The sequence below is a fragment of the Camellia sinensis genome, chromosome 3 (genome assembly GCF_055761805.1).
Source record: "Camellia sinensis isolate YWXY chromosome 3, ASM5576180v1, whole genome shotgun sequence".
Lineage (NCBI taxonomy): Eukaryota > Viridiplantae > Streptophyta > Magnoliopsida > Ericales > Theaceae > Camellia > Camellia sinensis.
Genome location: NC_138963.1, coordinates 50969370 through 50981078, shown reverse-complemented (window position 1 = coordinate 50981078; position 11709 = coordinate 50969370).

Below are 11709 nucleotides of genomic sequence, written 5' to 3'. Positions count from 1 at the left end.
TGCATTCCCAGATGACCTCTCTTGTACAATTTACCTCCGCAGATGATGAACTGAACGGCCATTCTTCTGATTGCCCTTTTATCCTTGGCATTTACCCCTGGCGGGTATGCTTCCTTCTCCAAGAAATTCCAAATGTCGTAATACCAGGGGTTTTCATCTTGAACCTCATCTATAGCAGCAATTGACTCATAGGCTGGCGCAAATTTCTGGTCAATGATGACTGGACGCATCCAGACTCCGAATGGGATGTCTATCATGGAAGATAGAGTTGCTAAAGAATCTGCGAACCTGTTGTTCTCTCTTAGTAAATGAGCAAAGTTTAGCTTCTCAAACCGAGGAATTAACAAGTCCAAGGTCTGGTGATACATCATCATCTTTTCTTCTTTGACTTTCCAGTCTCCTTTTGCTTGAGACACAACAAGGTTCGAGTCCCCGATGACGTCCAACCGTCTTGCCCCTAGTTTCAGGGCTGCTTCTAGACCGGCAATGCATGCCTCATATTCTGCTTCGTTGTTCGAGACTTTGAATCGGAGCTTGAAGGTTAGAGGGATATGGGAATTGTCGGGTGCTATCAGCAACACTCCTATCCCATACCCGTACTGATTTGACGCTCCGTCAAAGTACATCGTCCAATACTCGTCGTCGACGTGCAAAATGGCTTCATCCGGGAATAAGTATTCAACTGCTTCACCTCCTTCCACTGGATGATCGGCTAAGAATTCTGCCACTGCCCTTCCCTTGACTGACTTGCGCATCACATATTTTAGATCGAATTCAGAAAGCAACAGCAACCAACGAGCTAGCCTACCCGTAAGTGCCGGTTTCTCGAAATGATATTTGATGGGATCGAGTCGTGAAACCAACATTACGGAGTGAGCTAATAGGTAGTGCCGCAGCTTCCTGGTAGCCCATACCAAAGCTAAGCAAGCCTTCTCCAACGGTGTGTAGCGAGTCTCATACTCTAGCATCTTCTTGCTCAGATAGTAGATAGCCCTTTCCACCTTATCCTCTGATTCTTGCGCGAGCATGCAGCCCATTGTGGTCTTAGTTATCGAAAGATACAATATCAACGGTCTCCCCGGCTCTGGTGGTGACAACACAGGCAGGTTCTGTAAGTATTCCTTGATCTGTTCAAAAGCAGTTTGGCATCGGCCGTCCCATTGGAATTTCCTTCCTTTCTTCAGGAGACCAAAAAGTGGTTCACAAGTCAAGGTTAATTTTGAGATAAACTGTCTTATGAATTGCACTTTACCCAGAAAGCCTCGCACCTCCTTTTCAGTCCTTGGTGGTGGCATTTCTAGGATGGCCTTGATTTTGGAAGGGTCGACTTCGATGCCCCTTTGTGTAATCAGAAACCCTAGCATTTTTCCTGCCGTAACACCGAACGTACACTTCTGAGGATTCAGCCGCAACCGGAATTCTCTGATCCTTTGGAAGAACTTTTGCAAGGCGGTGTAGTGGCCTTCTCTTTCTTTGGACTTGACAATCATATCGTCCACGTATACCTCCACCTCTTTGTGGATCATGTCATGCAATATCGTGGTCGCGGCCCGTTGATATGTAGCTCTAGCATTTTTCAACCCAAACGGCATCACTCTGTAACAGTATGTCCCCCACGGGGTGGTGAAAGCAGTCTTCTCCCGGTCTTCGGGTGCCATTACTATCTGATTGTAACCTGAGAAGCCATCCATAAACGAAAGTAAAGCATGCCCCGCTATAAAATCCACCAACTCATCAATATGTGGCAAGGGGAAGTCGTCCTTTGGACTAGCTTTGTTCAAATCCCTAAAATCCACACATACTCAGATCTTGCCATCCTTCTTCGGTACCGGAACAATGTTGGCCAACCAAGTCGGGTATTCGGATACCAGCAGGAAGCCTGCATCGATTTGCTTGGTGACCTCTTTCTTAATTTTGATGGCCCAGTCCGGACGAAACCTTCTGAGTTTCTGTTTGACAGGTCGGGCCTCGGGGTCAAGAGGGATCCGGTGCTGTACAATCTCAGGATCGATTCCAGGCATGTCTTCGTAGGACCATGCGAAAACATCTTTGAAATCTTTTAATAAAGTGACTAAGCGCTCACGTTCCTCCAAAGACAACGTGGACCCGATCTGGACCAGCCGCGGGTCCTTCTTAGTACCAATATTCACAGTAGTGATTTCATCAACTAAAGGTTTAACAAATCTTTCCTGCTCTTGATCAATTAATCGTTGCAAAACTGGAGGAATTTCTTCCTCGTCGTTTTCGTCAAAATTTTGAAAGTCCTGATTTAAGCAATATATCAAAGGCACAGAAAAGTACTTGGAAACCACATCCACATTATTCTCATTAAATACTTCCAAACCATCCGATTCTTCTGTTACAATAGACTCAAAGGAGAAAGAAAAAGACGACCTGGACAGGACTGTGGCATCCGGGTTATCACCCCCAGGAATACCGGACTCAGACTCAGTCGAGCTGGAACCTGATTCCGACTCACAAGACTCGGTGGAATCAGATTCTGGCTCACTACCTGACCCGGTGTTGCTTGATAAAAATCCCTCTTCATATTGCCAAACAAGAGAGGGTGCGATGGATGCATCCAAAATAGTTAATGGTAGGCCCACAGCCGTTTCATTCCCGATCATGCATACCGAAAAGTTATCCCCCAAGAACTTTTGTTCGATCGGAGGATCTGAAAGTAGTCATGCCAGCGCTACCCCCATTTCATTTTCAGCGTCCTCAGACTGCACTTCCTTACTCTGCTCAGCCTCAGCTAATGGGTCCGTCTGCTCTTTGGCAATGTTATCCTCAGGTAATTGCAGGTCAAAGAAAATCTCAAACCCCGGTACACGCTTCCTCTCCGCGTTCAGCCACGGCTCTAGGAAGCCACAGAACGGAAAGTCCTCTTCCTCCCGGACGAAGCGTCCGTTTAGGGTACCCTGAATGGGCCAGTGCATTAAATCAAAAGGCTTCCCCATCTATTTCGCTCTGGCTCTTCCGGCCATTTCCTTTCCTTTCCTCATCCAATCCTCTTTGGTGGGCAGATAACCCAAGCCAAAGGTATGTGGGTTATGTGGCACCTCGGCCAATGCTGCGACGCCCTTCTGGCCACTCTTTCCTAATCCCATCCCGGGAATATGTTAAAGCTTGTTCATGAGGTATACCGCTTGAACACTGACATATACCCCCTCGTTAGCGGCCATGATGTCCTGTACAACCGAGCCTTAGCAAGGGTGAAACCTGACATAAACACGTCCTCCATGCCGTGCTCAATTTCCAAAACTGGCGTAGATACTTCCGGTGGTGGATGGATCGATGAATTCCCAAAAACAATGGCTACTCCCTTTCCATAGGGGTATTTCACCATTTGATGCAAGGTAGAAGAGACTGCCTTGACTTGATGTAGCCACGGCCGCCCCAAGAGTAGATTGAAAGTGGCGGGAACCTCTTGGATGTGAAAGTAAATTTCATGTTGCCCTGGCCCAATCTTGGTCTGGATCTTCACGGTTCCCATGACTTCTCAGCTTGTATTGTTGTATGCCCGAATCACCTGGGCAGTTGGTACGAAGTTCGCGGTCTTCAAGCCAATTGCATAGGCAGTCCTTGCTGGACATACATTGATGGCGGAGCCTGTGTCGACAAGTACCACGGGTATCCACTTGTTTCTGCACTCCGCGGAGATGTAGAGTGGCTTGTTGTGGTTTGCACCCTCAGGTGGCAGTTCTTTGTCAGAAAAGGTCAACATCGGGGTAGCTCCTCCCGGAAAAACTAAGCCTACTAGCTGTTCTGGCACAGTTTCTATCGAAAGCTTTGCCTTGTCCATGGCTGATAGGACAGCCTGTCTGTGCACTCGTGATGCCATAAGCAGTCCCCAGATGGAGATGTCTGCCTGTATCTTTTTTAACTGCTTTAGTACAGCCTCTTCTTCGACTTGCTTCTCTTTCTGTCTCTCAGCTTCCTTATCTTTCCCAGATGTCTCCGGTTGGTCTAGGTGCGGGGGCTTGAAATACCGTCCGCTTCTTGTCATGTGGTCGACTTCTCCAAGGTACCAAGTGTCATCGGGTTGGTTGTTCCCCCAACCTTCGTCCGTATGGGCAAGACATAAATCCTCATCTTCCCACCACATTCCATCAGCAGCCGACAGACACCTGTCTAGTTCTGGCATGATTGTTCTCACACTCGCGGTATCTTCCACCCTTATGCTCGCAGCATTCTCTGTTCCTGCGCACACAGCAATTTCAGCCCCTATATGGGCCTTTGCCTTTCTGATTCTCGCGGGATCTTCAAATCTTTCTTGTTCCGACTGTATCAACACAGCTGTCTGCTCAATAATTCCTGCATTTAGAATGCTCCAATCTCTAGCAGAATTCTTAACACCGGCGCTCTCCGGCGATGTATCCTGTTCTCTGACTCTTTCGACTATTGCCGACATTCGTGCCCTTGTCGGACTCTGTCCTGGTTGGAACTCTTCCACTACATCTGGTTGATCATCTAACCACCCAGTGGCCTCTGCTGATTCCTCATAGTCAAACCAGTTGACTGCTACGCCCCCTGGATCTTGGTCACTGTAAAACTGGAGATTGGCAAGGTCTTCTTCCACAGCCTTTAAATCATCTGTTCCTTGTCCCAGACTATCCCCTTGGATCACACACAGTTCTTCTCCTGTTGGTAATTCCACATCTGGCCCATCCTGGTCTATTGATGAAATGTAGTCACCCGAACTATATGTCTTCTCAACACGACTCCCAGATTCTGCAGATTTTGACTTAACAACCTTCTTCTCCTTTGGGATCTCCTCTCCCTTGTTCTCGATAGTCACCACCATTGGCTTAGGTCCGGTTATGGAGGTGTCCATCATGCACAAGTCGGTGCAGTCGGGAAGGAGTACCTCTGGTTTAGGTAGGTGGGAAGGAGTGATATAGATGCTAGGATCGTAAGGCAGGACCCCAGTTTGGATGAAGTTTATCCTTTTAGGCGGTGGAGCTTGGTTATGTGTGGGGAGAGGGTTTATTGTAACATTGGGTTTCTCGGGAGGCAGAATCACCCCATTATCAATGAGTTCTTGAATCTCATGACGTAATCGGAAGCACAGATCGGTGTCATGATCGTGCTGTTGGTGAAATGCGCAATATTTGGCTGGGTTGTGGGCAGGGGGAAGTCTTTCTGGTAGGGGCTGCGGTTCTAAGGGCTTCAGATGCCCTTTTCTGATTAAAACCCCCAGAGCTTTGGATAGGGGCATATATAGTGGAGCGAAGGTTCTCGTGTTTTTGGGTGGGTACTTGGCTGTTTGGGTATGGCTTCCGGACGCGCCGAAAAATGGCGCAGCTGTCATGGTTCTTGGAGGGGGTTGGTGGTGACCATGCTCACTTCGGAGGCTCTTGTAGTTGTAGTACCGCTCGGACCTGCATTAGTGTTGCGGTTGAAAGTTCTTCGGGGTTGCTCCCGGTCATTATCAATTAAGCCTTGCTTTAAGGCATCCTCAATCTGCACCCCCATTTCATGTAGATCAGAAAAGGTAGGGAAGGGGAGTACAATCATCTTTTGCATCAACTTCGGCTGAAGATTGCGCACAATCATCCGAATTTGGTCTTTGTCTGTAGGCCTTAGGGTTATCATCGAAGCCTTGGCCCTCCATCTAGTCACGAATTCTGAGAAGCTCTCTTTAGGCTCTTGCCTTGTTGTCTCGAGATCACGGGTTGTAATCTCGATTTGTGTATTGTATGAGTATTGCGTAATGAAGGCCTTGGCCATCTGGTCCCAGTTTCTCTTGACATCATCTTCTAATTTGGCATACCAAATGGCCGCCACACCTGACAGGGTTTGGCCGGACACAGACAGCTTCTGAAGTCTGCTGAGGCCCATTGGCCTTAAGATGTCTGAAAACAATCTCAGGTGCACCATGGGGTCCCCGGACCCATCAAATCGATCAATGTGCAACATTTTGAATCTGTCAGGCAGCGTCGTAGCTGCGTCGGTATACCCATCTTCGATGTCAGGGATGGTCTTGACTCCCTGGGATCTTTTGAACAGCTTTTCGAGCTTGCTCAACTTCAATGCTGTGGGATCTGTCTCGAACTCAAAGGGAGAGTCCGGTAGGTTGGTGGGTGTTTTGGATAACTGGGGTTGGATTTGGGGTAGGATCGGGGGTGGAGGTGGTCCCGTGGGAATGTCCGTGTCATTCTGAACATTAGCTGTCTCCCTGGGGGTGGGAATTCCTGGCAGGGGAGGAACTTGTTGCGAAGCAGATTTTCTGGTTTGCTGCTGTAACCTTACGATTAACTCTGCTTGTTCATTCATAACCGTGGCCTGCTGCTTGGCGAACTCTGCCTGTCGGACAGCATCCTGCTGCATCATTTTCATACTCTCTTGGAGCTGGTGCACCATCTCCTCTAAATTGGCCATACTGTTCTGATCTAACTGAATTATCGGTGTATGTTCCCTTTCTGTGGGAGAAACAGAACCCTGATCCCTACTGTACTCAGGTGGGGTAGACAAAGCCCTCTGTACTGACTGCTGAACTGATATCCTCTGCCTAACTGCACTCCGTCTAGTAACCGGGGGTAGAGAGTGGTACACTGGTTGTCCGTCTACTAGATCCTCAGATCGATGGAGCCGACGACCTCTAATCCAGAGTGCTTGGGGAATATCTACTGGGTCAGAAGCAATTGTGCTCAACTACCTAGTAAAAAGATAAATAAAGCAAATAAATAAACGGGCAATTGGACAGCGTAACAACGTAAAATAAACACAACACGCAGTTGGGTGTCACAACAAATTGCCCACAAGCTGAATGTATTGTTCCTTAATGATTGATCACCGTTTCCAAATTGCTGTACCAAAGTCTAAATCTGATACCCATAGATGACTGATTTCCAAAAACACCGATGCCCGTAGGCCTGACACTCAAACTTGCGAACTAATATGTGTGTTCCCCTGCATAGAAACACTCTAAAATACATAGCAAGTAAAGAGAGCCAAAACACCCCTATAGAGGGGTAGGGTTTCCCTGTCCTATATTGTCAGGAGCTAGGGTTTCACTATGCACGCAGCAGTTTTCAAACAACCTAACATCGAGTAAGCAACCTATTCTAATTTGGAATGGTCACTATGGATTTCGATATGCACTAGGCCGAATGGTTGAAAAGGGTGCCCCGGTAAAACCAGGGTTTGTGTTCCCATACTGTCAGAGCCCATAACCGGTCAGCCTTATGGTCATGCCTTGACAAGACAAGCCTCCGATAAACTGTTCAGGAATGGCAGATGGCAAACACGGTGTCCTAGGCGCACCAATGCACATGCAATGCAAAGAGACGCATAAATGAAATCAAAACAGGATATCACGAGTTCGAGTCAAGCTCTCTAACTCCCCAGCAGAGTCGCCAGAAACTGTAGACGTCCCCAAACGTCCTGGGAGGATGAGTCCCGTTCCCCGTTCTGTTCATATTGGGCTCACTACAGTTCAGGACTCTCAAATTGTCACGGTTCGTAATCTAAACCAAAGAGTCCAAATCCGGCAAATCGTTTTGAGAAAAAACAGATTTTTAGAAAAGAAGTGCCAAACATGGACTGCTTTGCCAGATACAGAGTTGCCACCTAAATATTTTTTTATGGGGGAATTTAGGAAACCCTGACTCGGTGCCAAAGGCCATGTGTCCGTCATCACCAAAGTTGCCTCGGCTCGGGAACTTGGGTACGATTGGGGAAGGTCAGCTATGAGCACCCTCTCTCGCCCGATCCGAAGATCGGCCTCTACTAACCATGATATCCAGTTTTGAAAACGTTATGTGTTCTTATTCCATTTATTAGCCTAGAATTACTATGTTATGCGCGCAACAAACAAGTACAGACCCAATTGCCTAAATTGGAACAAAACATTTCATGCTCGTTTTGAAAATGGTTTGCTACTCGTAAGTAGGCTGAAATGTAGGTTTTGCCACCCTCAAGTGGGCTTTAGAAAAGATGGTTTTGCCACTATCTAGTGGGCTTTAAAACTTACAGTTTTAATGCATTATTCCGATTTAGGCAATTCAACCTTCATCCACAGGCATTCAAGCAGTTATATCACATAAGCAGCTAGCCTCATGGTAATCATGCTGTTATGGCAACACTCACATGCATGCGGTATGCTAAAGCATGAATGCTTACCGAGTACTCCGAGCCAAAACAAAAACTAGTTAGTAATCATATGCATGATCCTAGTTCATGTTAAAGTGACTAATGCAACACATGCAAAATGCAACTAAGATAGGCTCGACTAATCTATGATGACATGTGAAATGCTACAACTAACACATATTCAATTTGGAATTGAAATACAAATGCAGTTAGAATGATGCGTCGAGCCCGGTGCATGCAAGACAAATGTATGAATGCCCGTATGCATAGCATAAGATATGCTAATTTAAATATGCCATAGTCTACCATCATAAGCGGGTAAATAAAAGGGAAGAAAGATATGGGGTTGGAAGACATACACACACTCACGCACACTTATTACACAATTGCCCTCGCTCGGAGGGTCCGAATAAATAATACAGATTTAACTAATTAACTAGCTGACTAACTAATTAATTAATTACAAAACTTCTAATTAATAAACAAATTAATTACAGAAACAGTCTATATATGAAACTAAAGAGACCACCACAGCTCTACCTCGGAATGCGTGGATGATGCATGCTTGACTCGCCTTGCTCGGAAACCCGTGCCATGCCACTGTTGCCTCTGTTTTCCCTGCTATACTCCTCTGAAAACTGCCAAAGTCTCAGGATATTCTCACTGGAGGCTGGGGAATGCCACCGGCCAAAGGGGATCATCACCGGCTATGATTTGGTGGTCATCGGCTAAAGATTAATCCATCGGCCACCGATGGATGGCCGGTCCGCAGTATAGGTGGCTGGCCGGCCAAAGCTTCCTGCAGAACCTGTTTTTGACAGCAGTAGAGGGCAGACAGTGCATGGCAAGGAAATTCAAAGCAATGTATGCATGGCCACTCTCCCTATCATGCAATGGACTCAAGGGAGCATGGCCCTCGACCCTCGCGCCATCAATTGTGCACTTTTGATGCATGATGGCCTAAGAGGTCAAGTTAGCAACTTTGATGTAAATGCATGCAACAAACAAATGAGTGCCAATACCCTATCATATTGAGATCGAGGACATCGGCGACCGAGGATTGAGACGTGTTACGTCACCTTGAGTACGAACACTTCTCAATCTTCGTGCTTGGTTTGACACCCCAAACCAAGCAATGTAATGCATGTATACAAACATGGCTCAAGTGTACAAAAGACTAAGTTACAAAACATGCCAAATGCAATGTAAGCTACTATGCAAGTGTGCAATATGCCAAGCATGCAATGCTACAATACAACCTAGTTAGGCAACTAGGCAAAGTGGTAAACATGCAACAATGCATTGACTACAAGGATGCAACAAACATGCAATGTAATGAGTATACTACAAGATACAAATGCATGGACTTACACTAGGATGGAGGAACCTCAGCCACCTCCCCAAAACAGTGGCCAAAGTGCACAAAAATGATGATGCCAATCATGCAAAATAAGCATGCAAAGTAATGAGCCTAAGACTAAGGCATGAAAGGCAGCTTTCAAGGGCACTCACAAGATGACAAACATGGATGCTAGGCTAACATATTAAGCTCTGAAAATGCATAGAGGAAGATGCCAAATCAACCATGTCATGCAAGCAAGACATGTAACAATGATCCAAACTTTAAGCCAACCAAGAAGGGTCGAACCATGGCCATGTTAATCAAACCCCGATGGACCAAAATGACCTAAAACTGTCCTAGAAGACTCTAAAACAGGGCTGGAACTTGCATAGATCATGGTCAAAACACGCCAAGGAATGAGTCCAAAACATGGGCATTCAAGGCCAAAAATGGGAGCATTGCTCAACACCCCCCCCCCCCATGCAAACACGACATGAATTTTTCAATACAAAACGGAGTTTTAGCATGCAAAAAGGGCCCTCAAAACCCACTGATATGGCAGCCTAATGTCTAAACACATAGGCGTGCACAATGACCATTTTCCAAGGCACAAAAGAACAACCTTTCAAGGCAAGAAAGTGATGATGAATATGGGCATACAAGCATGGATTAGGGACTGAAATGGCATATGAAATGACTCCAAATCATTGAAATAGCCCAACTAAAGCATGCTAGTGACTCACACACCCAAGGCTCACAAGCCAAAATACAAAGGGGCTATACCAAACATGGCAAATACGACCAAACCAGCACCCAACAGACCTCAATCATGATAAATCATGACCAAAAGCTTCACAAAGCTAGGCAAGAATATGCAAGCATGATGGTCTAATGGCTAGATGCATTTCTAGGCAAAATGGGGGAATACAAAGCAAGTGTATTAAGCATGTGAGGGACCCCAAATCCGACCAAAAATAGAGGTAAGATATGCCCAAATAACACCCAAAAACCTCTGAAATAGGGCCAAATACAGCCAAGCATACATGCTACCCTTATGAGCCAAAACATGAGCAAAATGAGAGACCAAGGGAGAGGGGTGTCCCTCCCCTTTATAAGACCTCAAAACCCCTTCTTCACCACTGAAAATTCACTAGATTTCAGTGGTGAGAAGGCCAAGACTCAAGAGTAACCAAAGCTTAAGAAAGAAAGCACCAAAAGAGCCAAACAAGGCCTAAGAGGGGGAGGTCGACCCCGAACCACAAAAGGACCTCAATGAAAGATCTCAAGCATGCAAATAGAAGACTTTTTTTATGTTATACACAAAGCTTAAATCAGCATGCAAGGCAGGTCAAAAACTAATGCAAGATTGGGAAAAATAAAGCAAAAGTCTTACCCTTGAAGAACACTTCAAGAACAGCTGGTCTAGCCACTCTCTTCTGACCAAAATCAGTCCAAAACTTCAAAAACAAACCCTCAAAGCCCCTCAAGGTCGAAGCAAGGTGTAATGGTGTGTGTCTTAGTGCAAAACTAAGGTCAAAACACACTTTCTAGGCCTCCAAACACACACTAAGGATGAGAGAAAGGGAAATATATATATATATATATATAGAGAGAGAGAGTATATGACAGATGTATATATGTATAATTTCTGGTTTTTTATTCAAAATCTCTAACCCTCTACAATGGAAGAAGAGAGGTGCTTATATAGGCAAAAGGAATGGTTCTAAGCTTCTCAAAGAAGCTAAGTAAAAGGGGGCAAAGGGGGCAAGGAGGTCAAGGCTTCTTGAGGAAGCTAAGACAGCTAGCCAAGATTCTTGAGGAAGCTTTGACAAAGGGTCAAGCTTCCTCAAGAAGCTTTGACCAAAAGGGGGAAAAAGGGGCAAAACAACCACATGTTAGCCCCGGGGTAGGTTTGGTGTATTCCAGCTGGCACAACTGGCATGCACCATGCCTGAAGAAGGCAAAAAGGTGTTACCAGCCAAAAAAGGAGGTCGCCGGCCAAACAGATAGCCGGCCGGCCATATGGAGTGCCGACCGGCCATTGGTATTAAGAAACCATGGCCGGTGTCAGCAATTAATGGCCGGTGATGCAAAGGGAAGGCCGATGGGGTGTGGGGATGGTCAACAAGCCATTCCCTACCCCTCAAAGCAAAAACACAAGTATTTGGTGCGAAACCAAACGCAAGACGAACAAGTTGAGAGATCCTGAGGCAAGGCGCGCAACCAAGGCCTCCGGGAACTCAAAACGAACACGAACATGGATGATCACC